The sequence below is a fragment of the Equus quagga genome, chromosome 16 (assembly GCF_021613505.1).
Source record: "Equus quagga isolate Etosha38 chromosome 16, UCLA_HA_Equagga_1.0, whole genome shotgun sequence".
In the NCBI taxonomy this organism is placed as follows: domain Eukaryota; kingdom Metazoa; phylum Chordata; class Mammalia; order Perissodactyla; family Equidae; genus Equus; species Equus quagga.
In genome coordinates, this window is record NC_060282.1 from 69,411,828 (window position 1) to 69,431,065 (window position 19,238).

Below are 19,238 nucleotides of genomic sequence, written 5' to 3' on the forward strand. Positions count from 1 at the left end.
CTTTGACTCAGGTTATTTTTCAGAAGTGTATTGTTTAATCTCCAAGTATGAGGGATTTCCCCAAATTTCTAATTCAGTCTGGCTGTGGTCAGAGAGCATGCTTTCTATGATTTCAGACCCTCTAAATTCAAATGTACACTTACTGAAATGTGTTTCAGGGCTGGCATATGGTCTATCCTGGAGGTTGTTCCATGTACATTTGAAAAGAATGTGTTTATTCTGCTGTCGTTTGGTAAAGTTTCTGAGTATGTTATTAGCTCCAGTTGGTTAATGGTGTTGTTCAAGTCTTCTAGATTCTTAGTGATTTCATGTCTATTCTATCAGTTACTGAGAGAGGAATATTAAAATCTCCAATTATAATTATTAAATTGTCTATTTATTCTCTCAATTCTGTTCAGAATTTACTTCATTTTTGTGTCTGTTCCTTGGTCTATGCATATTTGCAATTGTTCCTATTCTATTATATTTTCCCTTTTATCATTATGAAATGTCTTTCTTTGTCTTTAGTAATATTTCTTGTTTTAAAGTCTATTTTGTCTGAGACAGCTACTCAAGATCATTTATGTTTTCTGTTTACACGATACACCATTTTCTATCCTTTTACTTTTAATCTGTTTGTGTCTTTCATCTAAAGTATGTTTCCTATACATGGCATAGATTTTGTTCTTTTATCCAGCTTGATAGTCTCTGCCTTTTAATTACAATGTCTAGCCATTGACATTTAATGTAATTGTTGCTATGTACTGCCATTTTGATATTTGTTTTCTGTATCTCATATCTTTTTCTGCCACTCTCTTCCACCTTTACTGACTGCTTCTGTGTTCAACAATTCTTTTAGCAAATCATTTTAATTCATTGGTAGATTTTTTTATGTTATTTTCTTAGAGTAGTGTTTACAATGTTCATCTTTAACTTATCACAATCTACTATAAATTAATACTTATTTAATTCCAGTAAACTATAGCAACTTTGCTTTAATGTGCCTCCATTTCCTTTCCCTCCTTTATACTATTATTGGCATATGTAATACATTTATAGATATATATCATATCTATGTATATTATATAATTCAAAATAGTGTTATAATATTTACCATGTCCAGTGCTCTTCATTTCTTCCTGTAGATTTCAGTTACTGTCTGAGTATCATTTACTTTCAATCTGAAGGACTTCTTTTCAAATTTCCTGTAAGGTAGGTCCACTTGAAAAAAATATTAAGGGATATTATTGCTAGAAGTAGAAATTTTATTTGACAGGTTTGCTTTTAAGCACTTCGAATGTTATTATACTGCCTTCTGACCTCCATTGTTTCTGATGAGAAAGCATCAAAATATCTTATTGTTGTTCTTCACTTAAACTTAATATTTTTGCTAACCTCAAAAGTTGATTGTATCTTCCCCATTTACAACTTACATTGTAGCGTGCTTACATTTCTTTCCTTCATCTATATTAAAATATGTAGTATTTTAGTTTCAGATTTTTAAAAATTAAACTTTATAAAATATTTAGACAATTGTAAATTGTGTTGTTGTTATATTTTATATTACTGTTTCTCAAAATCTTTATCATTCTTTTTCTTGGATTCATATTAATTTTTCTGAATTTCATACATAAGAAATTTTTCCAGAAAAGGTAAATTTGGTGATAAAATTTGTGTATCCCTGCATATCCAAAACTGTCCTTATTTTGGCTTCCTATGGGATGATAGTTTAAATAGATATAAAACTCTTTCAAAGTCATTTTCCCTCAGAAATTTGAAAACTGTGTTGCTCCCTTTCATCATCCATTTTTGCAGATAAAGTGCTTATATCAATCTGTTTCTCGTTCATTTCTTGGTAATTTGTTTCATTTTCTCTCTGGAATCTTTTAGGATTTTCATCTTGTTCTTGGAGTTATGAAATTTCAACACGGTGCCACTCAGTGAGGGATTTCTGTAGTTCACCGTGTTCTGTACTCTATGGTCATTTCTAATCTAGTGATTTTCTTTGGCTCTGGGAAACTTTCTTCCATTTTATTTAGCATCGTCATTTACTTCTACATAGGTTTGGCATCTTTTCGTGGCAAGTAAAATGCAACCAAAACTGGCTTAACCAAAAGTGGAATTGATTGGCTCACAGGACTAGAAAGGCCTGTGGTAGTGGAGCACTGGTTTAAGACACAGATTGATCTGGGCACGAATGACATCAAAGCTACATCTGTCTTTCCTTCTATCTCTTTTCTCATCAAGAGAGAGAAATTTCTCTACTTCTTTGAAGGCTCACTTGCAGCAGTACCTGGCTGAGCTCTGCCAAGTTTATGTCCATCGTTTGACCTCTTAATATTCTACCAGCTGTACAAGATTTTCTGGTGTATGATTCGCTCAGATGGGGTTGTGAATTCAATCTCTTGGTCAGTCACCATGGCCACGAAAACAATGATCTGATTATCGACACGTGAGTTACATACTCTCCGTGGAAGTTAGATTTGGGGACAACTCTGCCCGAATTACATGGACTGAGAATGGAGGAAGGATGGTTTCCATCACCCTAAGAGAAACTGGAGGACTGCTGGCAAAAGATGGAGGAACTGATGCTGTCTATTTCCAGCTGGATGTACAGATGTTTATATACCTTCTTTCTGTTTGATTTTTCTGGGTACATATGAAAATTTCTTCATCCATTTTCTTTGCATCTTAAGCTTACTACCATATTTTTTAATTCTTAGTTCTTTTATACTGTATTATGAGAAAATTCTTTGACTTGATCTTCCAGTTCACTATTTTCTTTTTCAGTTATATCCATCTATCAAGTACTTTTTTTTAATTTCATGAAGAAATTTTTATTTCAAAATCTCTGGTTGAGTCTCTGTAAAGGTCATATATTCTCACATTTTTATTTTATTCTAACGTCCTGATCTACTTGTCCTGTTAACCTTATTTTCTCTTTATAATAGTGTTAGTTTCCTTCAAATGTTGAATAATCCCTGTCCTCCCATTTTTGTGTTTGATGTCTCTGTTCATTTGCCTCTTCTGTTCCCCAGCGTCAGTGTCTGGTGATTGTGCAGGAGGGGCTGGATGTGCTTCTGGGGGGCTGTGCAGTGAGCCTCAGCTTCCATTCTGGGTACAGCAGCTCCTGTCCTCCTTGGAGCATGGTTCTGCCTCAAGCATCCCATTGTCCACGCTCTGCTTTAGTTAATGGGCAAACAGCATTGTTGCTCATTGCTTTTACAAATCAGAGAGGGGAGAGGTGCTGACAAGCCTCATTCTGACTGTTGCTTCCAAATGAATAACCACTGTCATGAATGCTTGAAGACCACCTCTGTATTCTTGTGGTCCCTGGCTCCCCCATCATTCTTCCCATCACAATATCCTTTAGCCTGTGTTTAACTTGTGCTTTCCTTCATTTTTGCATCTCTGTTAATCTTGTCCTGTCTGCCTTCCATCTTTCCAGAATTTTTTAACATTTCTAGACTGTTGGTGGCATTGTCTTTTGTTATGCCATCTTGGTTTGGATTTACTCCTTATTAAAAAAATTTTTTCCATTTCATAGGTTTTTAGACAGAAAGGTAGGTAGATGTGTGTGCTCAGACAATTATCTTAATCCAATTGCTTTCTCTTATTTTCTGTGTAATTTTTTAAAATTCTACCATGTTTCTGCTAGATTGTATAGAAGGGAGAAATTTTTTATATACCATGTCTTGAAATGTTTAAGTTCCATTAGAAAAAGGTTAGGTCACGGAGGAAGGGGAGAAACTAATGTTCATGAGATTCTACTACTCACCAGGCCATGTTGTTAGTTTGGTGACAACTGAGTCCTAGATGGAAAATTCTGCTTAATGTGGATAAATAGTGAAATAAATTACACACACATTATTGTGGACACCTATGAAATGCTCTTTTCTACCAGGGAATCAGAGAAACTCAGTGTACCTTGCTACAGAGAATCCTGAAGCAGATTCTGTGCTGTCTACTACCCAGAAGACGGACTGATATACTCAGATTATGCAAACCAGCACCATTCCCAGGGCCCTTGGCAACCACGGCCTAGAGAAATGGTTGGAACAATTAATAAAAATGCAAATCCGATAAGATTATTTAAAATGTCAGATATAAAAGAAAGTTAATTAAGTTGGCCCCCTAGATACGGAAAACCCTGTTAAGAGTCAATTGTGTCGTGGCAAATAGTGTTTCAAATTTTAGAATAAAGCAAGGTATATAAATTTATTTTATTTCCATTAAATTCTTATAAACTTGCATATACTTTATTCCTTAACTTAATCAGATGATGGAATTAATGTTTATGTTGTGAATTTTTATTTCTAACTATTTAAACTAAAGCAACAGCCAAAATTTTATGATGGAATTAATCTTTTCATTGTGAATTTTTATTTCTAACCTGAAGCAGTAGCCAAAATTTGAATTCTGTTTCCAGGCTGTCTGCCAGTGAATGAGGGAGAATGGCAGATTTTTCATAGTAGCAGTATTACTTTATAGCATTTGCAAGTACAATTGAAACTACCTGCTAATTATAAAAAGCCTCTGTGTTGCAACTTCACCTGCTATGCTCTTAATTTATACCCAGATCATTTTAAACTGGGGCAGTAAGAATACAAAAGAAAAGTCTTTTCTCTTTAAGCACCTCCGCTCTATACCTTAATAACTTTATTATATAGAGAACTTTTTGAGCACAAGAATATTTTAAATTATTATATGAAAAGATTTTATTGAGTTTCTCTTATGTAGCTAACACAAATAATATCTGTAGTTCAAAGTCTGTCTTCAGTATATAGAGATATTCTTGTTTCACTATTTCAAGGATCTATTAACTTTTCTGTCTATGAAGAGAAAAATATTTTAGGTTTTCAAGTCTTAAGCCTCTCGGTGAATTCTGGAAAACCATAGTTCAAACAATTCAAATAGAATTAGATGTAAAATAAGATTTTTATTTCATCCAACTTATGATGGGAACTAGGTCAGATTGAAACTAAATAACATCAAATATGAAATCAGAACCTACATTCCTTACAGGTGAAACCCAAACTGGCATTTCCAATATATAATTAATATTACAATTATACTAATTTCTTCTATCAGAAACCTTGACTCATTTAACATCTGAAATATATGTATTATCCTTTAAAAATATGAAAGTTACAAGATATTGAATAAAAATTATGCTTACCTTATTCATACAAATTGACATCATGTTTCTAATGTTACACAGGCATAAATATCCAAGTAGAGAACTGTTCCTTTTCTCACACAGTCAATAGGTTGCACCCACTTTTATAGTCCCATATAATTATACAAGGGGTGGTTCATTCTAAGAGTCAATATTATGCCTTTTTATTAGACTACCTTATGTAAATGATGGGTGAATACTGTTTTCATAACTTGAGCTTTGAAATTTGATTACTGAGTACTAAAAAGGAATCACCTAACTTAGCTATTACCTATAAGTTTATCTCCCCTACATGGCCCCTTTTTAATGCAATACCGCAAGTCAAAATAGTTAACAGTGGTAGCCTAAGGAGAATTATCTAGCTTTTCTGGAAAACTACTGTCCTCTTACTGAATAAAAGACAGATTATCAAGAAAAGTAAAGGATTGCAGCATTGTCATTTACTTGTTAAGATCTGTTATATTCCAGTAGATTGGAGACAAAGCTGAGTTATCCAACAGAAATTTATCCAAAATAAATATGACAAATGCCTCAAACCATAAGCATGTATCTATGTCTACCACAGATACGATTTGAAGAAAAATAAATTTCTAAAGAGAGCAATTAATAAATTACCTTGTGAAAGCCACAATGTTTTTTAAATTAGGCTAACTTTGGATGTCAGATGTGACAATTTGATTGAAGATGCCCCATCTGAGGCCTTCTCTGTCTTCTGTCCCTAAAGCATTTTTATTCCCTCATTCAATTACTAATTCAGCAACATTTGTTGAACAGTAACTACAAATGAGGTCATGTATTAGGATCTCCCAAGGAGCTCCCAGCTTAATGAGAAGAGGTAGATATTCCCAACAGAATATACAGAGTGTGTTAGCAGAGGCTAACTGCTGTAGTAAGAGTTGTTACCTCGATCATGCAAAGTTCAAAACAAGTATTCTTAATCAGCCAGAAACTTTTCTTCAAGTGGTGGTTCAGAGACCAAGGATCCTACCATGTGGTGACTGTCTTCTACATCTTACGGTTCCCCATGTTGCCATGTTCATTTTAAGAAGAAAAAGTGTGGAGCAGCTCTAGGGGCATTGTTTTGGGCCAGACCCCTTGTGGCTACAAGGCCACAAAAACCGCAAGGAAGGCTGGGAAATGTAGTGCGTAGGGGGAAGAGGAAGCGTGTTTGTTGATAGTCCCTCTGCAGGTGCTGTGGAACCACAGCTATGGGTGGGAGGTTGGTCAGGGGAGGCTCTCGAAAGGAAGCAAAGCCCATCTTATTTGATGAGAAGCAGCAAACGAGGGAAAAAACTGGGGTGGTGAACGAAGATGCATGTGAGCAACATCAGGAGGAAGAGCATGTGCAAAGCACAGAAGTGAGAAAGGTTGGTGAAATGAAAAAGTTGCAAGAACATGGGTTCTCATGTGGGAACAGAAGGAAAGGAGAGAGCGGAGGACCACGGATGCTTTTGTAATTGGGATTGTCCATATTGTAGGATTTAAAACTCCATGTTTTTTTGAGATCCTTCTAATAGCAATGTAGGGGATGAAGCAAGCAAGCCAAAAGTGGGATCAGTAAAATCAATAAGGGTAATACAGTGGTCATAAATTCAGAAAGGATGAAGTCCTGAACCACGGCAGTGAAAATAAAGAAGGAGGAAAGATTTATTAGACTTCTGGGACACGGACACTACAGAAGTTGGAGGATAATTTGAAGGTGAGATGGGTGAAAGCAGAGTCTAGAATGACTTTGAGGTTCCTGATTTCCTGGAGGGGAGAGGAGAAGAAGGAAAAAGTGGGGTGTGTTCAGAGAGGAAGGAGGGAAAATACATTGTCACCCAGAAAGCTGTGAGGTAAGAGAGTTTCAAATGGTAGAAAAATTTAACTTTGCAAAATCTGCAAAACAGTAGAGAAAATGAGGACCAAAAAGTATCCTTTCAATATGGAAACTAGAATCTCGCTGGTGACCTTGCTAAGAGCAGTATGAGAATTTAAATTGACTATTGATAAATAACCCACATTTAAATAGCATTGGAAATAATAAAACCACTTTTGTTATGATAAATAATAGTACTGTTTACTCTAGTGTTTAAGTGATTCAGTTATAGATAGAAAGATCTTTGATTATTATCACAATGAGGGTTGGGCAAAGTTTAAAATGAATTTGATTGTGCACTGAACATAAAAAAAAAATTATCTCTAGTACAGAGCTACTGGAGCTCCAACCCTGGTATTTCTCCATGTGAAGACTTTCATCTCTGCCTAAATTCATTGGGAAATTTGATGATGATGATGCATGTAATTATTATTACTAAAACGTCTTCCTCAGGGATGCAATTTGCAATAATATTTTTAAAAATTCAGTATCAAAGTCATAGAAAATTATGCTATCAGCAAGAGTGATGACTTGTGAGAGATGACAGCAAACTTTCGAGAGATGCTGAGTCAAAAAGGATTTTTTCCAGGGGCTGGCCCCGTGGCCGAGTGGTTAAGTTCACGCGCTCCGCTGCAGGCGGCCCAGTGTTTCGTTAGTTCGAATCCTGGGCGCGGACATGGCACTGCTCATCAAACCACGCTGAGGCAGAGTCCCGCATGCCACAACTAGAAGGACCCACAACGAAGAATATACAACTATGTACTGGGAGGCTTTGGGGAGAAAAAGGGAAAAAAAATAAAATCTTTAAAAATAAAAAAAAAAGGATTTTTTCTGATGCTCTTACTGAACAATAATATGCTTTAGTTATTTACTTGTCAAAAATAAACATTTTAATAACAGACTTTTATATGCAATGCAAAATCTCTGAAGGAAAAGGAACCGCTTATAGAAAATTAGCAAAACTGGAAAATTGGTAGGATAGAAAATTGTGGTTTTACTAAGAAAATAAGCTCTAAAAAATTAAAATGCATTACTTCAGTATCTGGAGGAACAAAATCTCAAAGAAATAAAGTGATGCGGAAATTCAGCTATTAAATATATTTGGTTATACAATCATTGATACCCTTAAAAACTGAAATGGTGTACCGTTTTCACTACATATGCTATGAGAAGCTCACAAGCTTAGGTGGAGAATGACCTGCATTTATTTTAAACTTCTAATATGGTGGGTTATTACAAAGAAAATAATGAAGCAACCTGTCTTTTATGTTGTTCTTGGTTTTATTTTTCTGTGGACTCACCAGAGGTGAAGTAAATACAATACCTCATAATAGGAAGGAAAACAGCTGTAGACTAATATGTAGAGCATAACAAAAGTTGGTCTTCCACCCCTGTAGGAAGTCAGCAAACCCACTCCCAGATTGCCGTCTACCTATAGAAGATGCCACAAATGCTCTGCTAAGCCAGACTCTTCCAGGCCAAGAGACCAAAAGATCATGCAGTGACGTGGAATTCAAGATGAGAAGACCAAGTTTGAGTCCCAACCTTCCATCTGGCAATTTTGTAACCTGAAGTTGGTCGTTTAATTTCTCATCACTTATGCACAAAACAATAAAACCAGCCTTGCTAGGATTATGTTAGAAACAAATTAGACAATATATGAGAAGACACTTATTAAACTATAAAGTGCAGGACTGCATGATCATCTGGGTTTTACAAGCAGCATTACAAAATGCTTATTTATTACGCTGATGATCATTTCAGTAATACGAGAAGTCATTAGGAGCACAGTACAAGACAACATTTAAGAACCTTTCAGGTAGAGAAACATTAAGTCTTGAACTCTTCTAAAGTCAAAGTTGCTTCATTGTGGTTCTTTGGAATAAGATAAACCTTTGGGGAAATAACTATAGAGTAATTTTTCAATTAAGTCTCTGTAATAAAAGACAAACAATGCTTTATGCCTCTTCTTTATTCCACAGTCACCAAGATACTTACAGTAATTACTGGACACTGTTCGCTATATTGATGGCTAACATTTATTATGATCACAATAAGCCAGGTTGTATACTTATTATCTCATTCAAGTGTTTTACATTTATTATCTCATTGAATTCTTATGACAACTTATGAAATAGGTCCTTTATTTTCCCCATTTTACAAATGAGGAAACTAAGGCATAGAGAGAGGGAGTGACTTCCCCAGCATCAACGTAATATAGCTTTTAAGGACTGTTAGGGATAGAGATTCCATTAACATCTTTGGCTGCTAATTCTAACGTTGAATAATCTCCATGCATCAATGAGTTACCTCACCTACTCTTTCCTTTGCTTTACTCATGTAATGATTATTTTCATCTCTAAACATTGAGACTTGGGAGTCTGATTCATCCTGACTGTGCTCAATAAATACTTCCAGACAAACTGCATGCCCAAGAGGAAATCCTCCCAGATATAAATTTCCTGTGTTGGGGTTAAAGAAAATGAAACAAGTCACAATTACTCACTTGCTCAGTAAGGTACAAAATTATTCCTGATAAGGGTTAATATAGGACAAATGGTTTATCACCTTCATTGGGAGATTCCAATCACAGACCCAAAGGAGGTAGCCAGTTAATCTCTAATAAAGGCCAAATTGAGAGGCAGGGTGAATATAATCACCCTCTTTCCTTAAAAATCACTCCACTACTATGGAAAACATCAAAGGAAATATCACAGTTTCCTTTCATATCTGACAATATTTAAAATAAATCTCAGTGTACAAATGGAAATAAAATATTGAAATGAATACATGGCCAAACATTAATCTCCTATTTAAAATGATACGTTCATTCAATTAACATTTGCTGAAGACCCTCCAAGCTAGATGCTGGCGATACAAAAAGAAAGACATGGTTTCTGGCCTGAAGACCTTCTCGTAGAGGGAATAGCACTTAGCTGTGTTTACAGGAGTAAAGAGATAGTGGAGAAGGCATTTCAGGGAGAAGAACCAGCAAGAACAAAGGCTTGAGGGCCTGAAAGTCTGATATAAGTTTTTCAATGCTCTTGGAGCATAAAACTGAGAGGTGAGTGGCTGCGTAGGTAGTTAGAAGTGGGATTGTTAAGGGTTCTAGCTCTCATCTTGTAGGTTGTGTGAGACAGCAAAGAAGGTGAAGCAATATTCAGTGTGCTGATTAGAAAAGTCAGTCTGGTGCTGGTCTGAAATATGGGTTGGAAGGCACAAAAATCTAAAGACAGGAGGACTAGTTAGGAGGTCCTAACAGGCTCACGATGGTAAGGGTCTGACTGGGGGCAGTGGAAATGCAAATGGCAAGGCCTGGTGGATGGAAAAGATTTCTAGAAGGTGGAAACAGCAGGAATCATAAGAAATTCACAGTGGGTAGGTGAGAAAGAAGACTGTGCAAGCCAAACCAAAAGCTCTTTCGTCTGTATCTAGAATAGAGAGGAGAGCCAAGAATGATGTCCTGGGGAATACCACCTGGATCCCATCATGTGGGTGCGATGCGTTGTCTTTTTAAGTGGTGCCATTGTGAGTTAGGAGACAGAATGTGCTACAAAGGAGCATCTTGGGCTAAGAAGGAGCCCCAGACACCCTCCAAGAATCTCCTCTCTTAGGAGCTGTCACCCTCTAGTTATCTCTTCTTATCCTCTTCCTGTGGCTTTCAAGTGCTATCTTCTGTCCACTTTTTCTCCTGCACCCTGCTTTTCAAGATTTATTTCTTTTGTCCGGGTGAGCTCCCTTTAAGGATGATTCCAGTCCTGTTCATGGAGATAACCTGATCCAATTCCATCCGTCTCTTCAAACAGTAAAAATCTGCTCCTCTTACAGACAATGCTCCCACAAGATGCAGGCCAACCTGGCCAGCCACAGATACAAAGGCACAAAGATGCGCTACACACCTCAGATTTTGGTGCACACTGTTTGAATAGCTAATTTTCTTTCTGCACAAATGGTAATCATCCATTACGATCGGGTGTTTATATCACCAAATGTTGCCTGATTTTCTGTAAAGTTGCCTCATTACTATTTAGAGCGTTGTTGCCTAGTCACAAGGGTGTCTAGCCATATGAAAAATTTAAAACATCAGGAAACCTATCTTAGCAAATGAAATAAATATTTGGGGAGAAGATAAACTCAGATGTGTTTGTTCTGGAATAGTAACCGCTGTATAATCTCCATCTCCATTTGTTGATTTTTCCTTCCTTTGGTGAACTTTTGTGCTATCTTTTGAGGTTTTCTGATACATTTTCACAGTGTTATTTTATTTGGATTTCACAAAAATAGCTTAGCGATCAGGCGTATAAAGATGAAATACCATTGGAGGGGCATATGCTTTTAATTATTTTTGCATGGTGGTGATGAACTTGCATTCATCTATTAGCACTCCTTTCTACCAATTCTTTGTAGTGTTATTGTAGGATTGAAAATATCTGCCCAAATATTATCCTCATCTCAACTTACTCATTTAGCTAGAGCAAGTTTACGTTCCAATATGTGACCTGACGATGAGCCTTCCATTAAATATATATGTGTGTGTATATGTTGTTATGTCTGTGCACTAAAAGTGTTAAGAAATAAATCATTTTTCATATTTTTCTTGCTTTTCACATTGATTTTCTGTTGACCTACATTTGGCATATAACATGTCAGAGAATACAATGCTGGAAAACTCATGTGAGGACCTTTGTTCAAAATGGTGCGGGACAGATAGCCACAGGGCAACCCAAGACGGATGTTATTCCTTGCCTACCTGACATCCCTTCACCTTTTTCTTTGAAAATACTGATTGGATGAGCTCCAGGGACTGAGCTGTAATACGTCTAACCTGATCGTGGTAATCCCATTCCACTTTGCCGGTGATCAGTCTGGGTATGAACCCCTAGAACTTGAGACATGAGGACGCTGGGTGGAGGGCAGTGGGTTTCTGAGAATAATTTTCCTCCTTGACTCAAGGAGAGAACCATATCATGAAAGGCCCTTTTCTTCCTGCCTACCACCTTCCTTCAGCTTTGGACATCGCCATGTGAGAATTTAATGCCTGGATCTGTGCCAACGATTTTGTGACATGAGGCAAACAGCAGGAGAATGGAGGCTGGCATGCTAAGAGTGATACAGGTGGATGAATAGATTCTATGTGACACTATCACAGAGCTACTGAACCCCCCCGGAACTTCTTTTCTCTGTACTTTTTATTAATAAAACAATAAACCTTTCTTTTCCTCGCAATTAAAAATATTCCTTCCAATACATAGCCTTTCCCAATTTCTCATTGAAATGCTGATGATGACACTGGAAAAGTTCTAGCAACTCATTCTGAAGACAAAACAACGACAAGCCCTTATCATTACCCTTTCTCTTTTATTAAAAACGGCACAAATTCGGGAGCTGTCTCTTGAGCGCTGGAAGAAGAGAAAACCAATCAAAATCAAGCAGAGATTAGCCCTAAAATTTTGGGTTTATTTTTTCTGGGGGACAGGAGGACTCATTAACTATGTTTTTAAGGATAAAGTCAACAGCAGGAGTCTCTTGCAAGTCCTCCTGATCTGTTGCAGCGGCCAGTTAGAATGAAGGAAGAGTCAATGTTGCTAGCTTTGCCCATTTACTCCTCTGCTTTTGTCACAATAAAGGTTTCTTAATTTAAAAATTATTTGGGAAAGCACCATCATATTTCAAACGCTTAGGCCTACATCCTCAATGATGACTCAAGGCTCCTAACATCGAGACTTGTTGAGTAAATATAGGTCATGGTAATATAAATTCCTTTTGTCATTGTAAAAGAGAGTATCATTGGTTTAAACATCCTGTGTTCAAGAAGCACCACAATTCTGTTGCGTAAATATCCAAAGCAAGTGATAAACATGGCCGGTGTATTACTGTATGTCACGTGAATCCAAAAAGCTATAATTTGCTGCAGAAAGCTAAATTTCCATTTTCTGCCACTTAAATTATCTTATGAGCCTTCTTATAATTATACATTCAAATATTGATTTTTAAAAAGCAATTTCATCAAATATCTTTGCTCATAAGCATCATTCCAAAGATAGAATATAATAAAAATAAATTCAACAAAACTAGAAAACTCTATCATAGAGATCCACAGGAAATAGGAGCATTGTAAACACAAAGTTTAAATGTGTGTGTGTGTGCGTGTGTGTGTGTAACATTCAGGGAACATTGTCATTTATTAATTAAACAAGCCATTAGTAACTGACTAAACTTGCTTAAATGTATGTAGATATTCACAGAGTTGACCTAACAGGTGAAAAAAATAAGTTAGGAAAACAATATGGGAATCAGTTCTCAAATTGAATAAATTTCAAGAAGAATAAACTCCAAGTAGAGTGAATGAACTCCAGCTCTAAAAAACTGAGTATATGCTCTGTTGGGAAACTTGAATGCTGACTGTATTTTTTATAAGATAAAGGGATTATTGCTATTTTTTTTAGTATAATAATGTTATTGTGGATATGGTTTTAAGAGTCATTATGATTTAGAAGTACAGACTAAAATATTTACAGAAGAAGTAAATGATATGATATCTGGAATTTACTTCAAAACAATCTGGAAGTGGGAGTGTATTTGAAACAAAACTAATCAAAAGCTGAGCGTTGTTGCTGAGTATCGTTCCAAGGATGCATGGCAGTTCATTATACTATTTTGTCTACTTTTTAAACAACTTTGTAAGAGAAATCTCGACTAATTTTCACAAATTGAACATAGCTGTGTAACTGGCACCCAGATGAAGAAAAAAAATATTACTGGAACCTCAGAAGACCCCACATGTACCCTTTTTAGTAACACCCCCACTTTCACAAGGGTGATCACTTTCTTTGCTTCTCACATCATATTTTTGCCTATTTATGTAATTCATGTAAATGAGACACTCTTTTGTAGCTTGACTTTTTGTTCAATATTAGGATGAGATATTGTGAAATTGTTTTATGCATTTATTCTCATTGCTGCATATATTCCAGTGTATGAATATGCCACCATTTACTTATCCATTCTACTATTGACCAACATTTGGAATTTTCAGGGTTTTTGCTGTTGCAAATAGTGCCACTATGAAAATTCTATTGTATTCCTTTGGCAAACATACATTCATGTTTTGTTATTGTTGTTGTTGAGTACATACCTAGAATTATTTGGTTATAGGGTATTATATGTTCGGTTATAATAGAAAACACTAAACTGTTTTCCAAAGGGGTTATACCAATTTATAGTCTTACCTGCATTGTATAAGTGTTCCAGTTTATGTAAACCTTTGCAAACACTTGGTATTTTCCATCTTTTTCATTTTTTATTTCTGGCAGGAGTATTGTGGTATCACGATGTGATTTAAATTTGTAATTTCCTGATAACAGTGAAGTTTAGCAACTTATTATAGATTTACTGGCTATTTGGATATTCTATTTTGTGATGTATATGTTAAAATATTTTATCAATATTTTTGGGATATCTGTGTTTTTCTTATTGATTGATATGCTCTGGGTAAGAGTCTCGTATCAGATATACGTAAGGGACTATCTTTTTCGACTCTGAGGAGTGTCTTTACACTCTCTTAGTGGTGTATTTTGATACATAGAAGTTCTGAATTTAACATGGTCAACTTCACCAACTTTTTCTTTTATCTTTAATGCTTTATGTGTACTATTTATTTATTCGTTTATTTATTTTTTGGGGAGGAAGATTGTCCCTGAGCTAACATCTGTGCCAATCTTCCTCTGCTTTGTATGTGGGATGCCATCACAGCATGGCTTGATGAATGGTGTGTATGACCAAGCCTGGGATCCGCATCTGTGAACCCTGGGCCGATAAAGTGGAATGCACAAACTTAACCACTATGCCACTGGGCCGGCCCCTGTGTGCACTATTTGAAACAAATAAATCTTTGCCTATCCCAAGTCACAAAGATGACTCCTTACATTTCTTTCTGAAAAACCTACCATCCATAGATCTACAATCCACATGGAATTGATTTTTATATATGGCGTGTGGTGGAGGAGTCAAAGTACACTTGTCCCTCGTATGAACATCTAATTAATGTGGCACCATCATTAAAAAGCTATTTTTGTCCAGTGTACTGCTAGGTCAACTTTGTCATAAAGCAGGTGTCTAAATATCTGTGGGTTCACTTCTGGATTCTTTGTTCATTTTGCCTATTATTGGCCCCTTGTAACACTGTCTTAAAGCTCTTGATGGAATTTTAATATCCTTGTCCGTTAACCCTGATATCTGTTTCATTCTTGGATCAGCTCTCTGTCTAGTAATTGTTGATAATACATGAGACAAAAAGAACCATAAATGACCATCTAGGCTCTAGGATAAAAGAACCGTACATCTTGTTGATGTAATTTCCCACTAGGGAGGTTTCCATATTTCCTTTCTTAGGAAGAGAGGGAGAGAGAGGAACTTCTAAGTTAGTGAAGGATTGTGTGAAGACATCCTGGGTTGCAGTTTCAATACGACTCATTCTAGGTCTGATTCACAACTATTTTAAAGCCATGTCCTTCCTGGGATTTTAACTGAGATATTTTTGGTGCTTGCCTCCTTAGTCTTGAAACATTGTAGGAGATTTATTTCTGCCCTCAGAGGTTCTAAGATGATCTCTTTAGATCCTCATCCATATAGCCTTAAATTTTGGCAAGTATCTTAAAAGTACTAGCTATTTTTTTAGGCATTGAAACTACCCAAGATCCTACTCTGCCTTTTAGAAGTGTTTTTCATTCCTCCTCAGCTTCCCGTACAGACATAGAGAAAATGACCTGTGGGGAAACTTGTCATACAATGGACGCCCTTAAGTCTCCATTCGTTACTCTATCCCCATATAACCACTACAAGCTTTGCTGGTCTCTCTTTCCTCCTGTAAAATCCCTCCGTGTGTTCTAAACTCTATCGTCAGCCCATGCTCAGAATTTTCAAATATCATCATTTTGCTTTGGAATGGACTCATCTGTCTGTATTTTCAGCTCCTTTCATCCTGTGCTTCCACAACTCAGTACTACCTTTAAAAATCTGGCTTGCAGGATTTACCTGGCTTTTTCTGTTTGTTCCAGTAGGAGGGTTAGTCTGCTGTTATTGCATACTAACCACATGCCTATTCCACCTACTTTTCAGAGTGTGTACAATTTCACATAATAAGGTGTAAAATGAAAAAGAAATGTCTGCAGTAGAGTTGGGCTAAGTCCATCTGGGTTAGGAGTGTGTTCATAAAGAAGATTTAAATAATGTGATCAAGGAGTAATATCCAGTGCCTCACTCATACAGTTATTGGGAAGTCTTCTCTATCGCTACCAAGAAGCGTTAGTGAAGAAACAGTCTGTAGAACAAAAATTGAATTTCAAAATCCTTGTTTAAGAATCTTTCCTTCCTCGGGCGAGAGGCCAGAAAAAAAGAAAACAGAAAAAAATTGGTGGTATCCAGAAGAATGCACCAGAAAAGGAAGGCAAAAAGTGACCTCTCTTACTCTCCAGGAAGGAGTAATGTTAACTCTGCAATGGCAAGTAAGCAAGCCCAGACACTGAGGAAGGAGGCAACAGCAGGAAAGGTAATGGTTATGATGACAGCAAAAAATGGCACGATGCTGATGACAACAAAACCAACTAATGGAGACTAAACCCCAGCTCAAAGTTGGTATTTTCCCAGATGTAATCTGTTCCAGCAAATGAAAAGCAGAGCAACTTCTGTTGGCCAAGTTTTGGCCTTATCTGCAGCCAACATTTGGTCTTGTCTGCAAAAAGCAAAGCCAAGTAATTGAGGACAAAGAACATATGGTTGAGAAAGTGAGTTGTTGGAGGGTTTTGGTTGCAAGTTGCAGAAACTCCAACCTAAATTCTCTTAAGCAAAAAGACAATGTATTGGCTTGAGCCTAAGGTGAAACTGGTTTCAGGCAGGGACTAAGAACAGTGGAAAGTGGATCCTCAAATAAAAGTTGTGGCCATGCCTGAAAAAGGGGAAGCTGGATGGTGGGGAAGGCAAATGTCCGCCTCAAAACACGTCAAAGAAACTTAATTGAAGAATGGCTAAAGTAGTTATTTTGAATTTCATTTGAGTCATGGACGCTCCTGAGAAGGTGATAAAAAGTATACACTATTTCCCTAGGAGAAAAATATACATAAATACATGAATAAAACTATCCCATTCTAGGTGGTTCTTAGACTCCCTGAAATCCATTTTGGTCCCATGAATCCATGGGTCAGTAACTCCTTAAATTGTATAAAAACATGAATGAGGTAACTAGCCTGTCATGAAGAATGTGTTCAGGATCTTTGATTCCTGTGATAACATGTGTTGTACTCTATTATCTCCTAGAGACTTCAGCTATTTTTTCTCTAACAATTCAGTTATCTTTTTCACTCTAAAAAAAATTCTGTTTTTACTATGTCAAAACTATGTAGTAATATTCTAAAATTTTCTCTATTAAAAATGCTTGATTTTATTTAATTAGTAATAATTTTTCCCAAGAAAAATAAAGATGAGAAAGCTTGTAACACTTCTAGGAAATAATGAAACACAGTTTATAGTTATATCATCACTCATTTGAGAATATCGGTAGGATTTTGAATGAAAAATTTCTCCCCTTCCAAAGTTTCTGTAATGCTATTATTTTAACTCTGCTAAACACTTTTTGGTACACGTTGTTTTTCCCTTTCAAAAAGAACATAATATATTGCATTAGGAGAAAATAGTTGTAAAATACACTGACTCATACTTTAAAGTTAGGATTCAGCGTTAGAAAGCACACACAACATGTAGATCAGGACCAATGCCTGCCACACTTGGGGCATTTTCAAGACAGCCAAGCCTTGCTCTATGTACACCCTCTGCCATTACAGCTTATGGGACTAGAGAAAAGAATTTAAGAGCAATGAAATCACATGCTATAAGAGGAAAACATGGCTGTGTCCATCATATGGCTTCTTTCAAAAATGCGAATTAAAAAATAAATACCAAGACATGAGATATTGAGCAGTGGATGCTGAAACCAAAAATACGGTTAGAGTAAAATCCTAAAGTGAAATCTGAGAGGTCATTTCAATAGATGAAGATTTGATTTAGCTGTGTGGGGCTATTGGAAAACAAAAAAATAAGACAATAAAAACTATGAATAAACAGAGATTGCTTAAAGGTTTTCAAACTTTTTTTCCCAACAATAATCATCCTTCCAACAAAAGTTTGCCCAGAGCCCCAGTTTGTACGATGGGTAAACATAAAACTACTCTGGTTGAATGCAGGGTAGGGGACCTCAAACCCTCTTTCAACATCCTCCCGCTCACTACCACAGCCCCTGAAGGGCAGCAGTGGAAACTTACAACTTGACAAAGAACATTTTGAATATCTTTGAGGTGGAGAAAAGTAGAATGCCAGTCATTGCTGACAGAGTATTAGAGAACACAGTTGACACAAGAGAAAAGCAAGACAGTGTGAGAACCTACCAGGCAGCCCAGGAAATTGCTGGAGCGTCTCTGATCTCCCAAGAGACTCAGGTTCCCACTGGCTTTCTAGTGCCTGCTTCACTTCCAATTCAAGAGTCTCCTAAAACAGACTTCATTGTGCTGTTATTTATCTGAATTCTGTTAGTGATCTGAGTGATTTTCTGTGTCTTTCAAAGTGGGAAAAGATTTCATCTTTCTTATCTTGCTCACTGATTCAAATATTTGTCTTTGGTAAGCTATTTCAATCTCATTGTGTCTGTTACTCTATGACTCTTTAAAAATTGTGGGCAATGTAATTAAAGGTGACGGATAATATAATCTATAAAGAACATATCATCATCATTATTCATTCATTTATCCAACATAATTTGGGCCAGTTCTGTGCTACGCCCTTTGCTAGATGCTGGGTACACCTAGCTAGATATACCCAGCATCTAGATATGTAATTAAGACATTGTCCCTGCCATGATTATTTTCATTTTTTAAAAAAGAAAGGAGGAGGAGAGACAGGAGGCAGAGAAATCATGTGACATTGGTCCACGTTCTTACAATTTCCGAGAACATGAATTTCCTATGTTCATCTTTATGATCACAATAGCTAAAGAATATCATCAACATGAGGCAGGATTGTGTGGAAATGACAAATGTGGGCTCCGAAGCCTGAATGCATGGATATAAACCACAGCTACCACTTCTTAGCTGTGGACCTTGGGCATCTTTCTTAATCATTCTGTTTGCCTCATCTGGAAAATGGATAGAGTAACAGTACCTCTCTTGCTGGGTTATA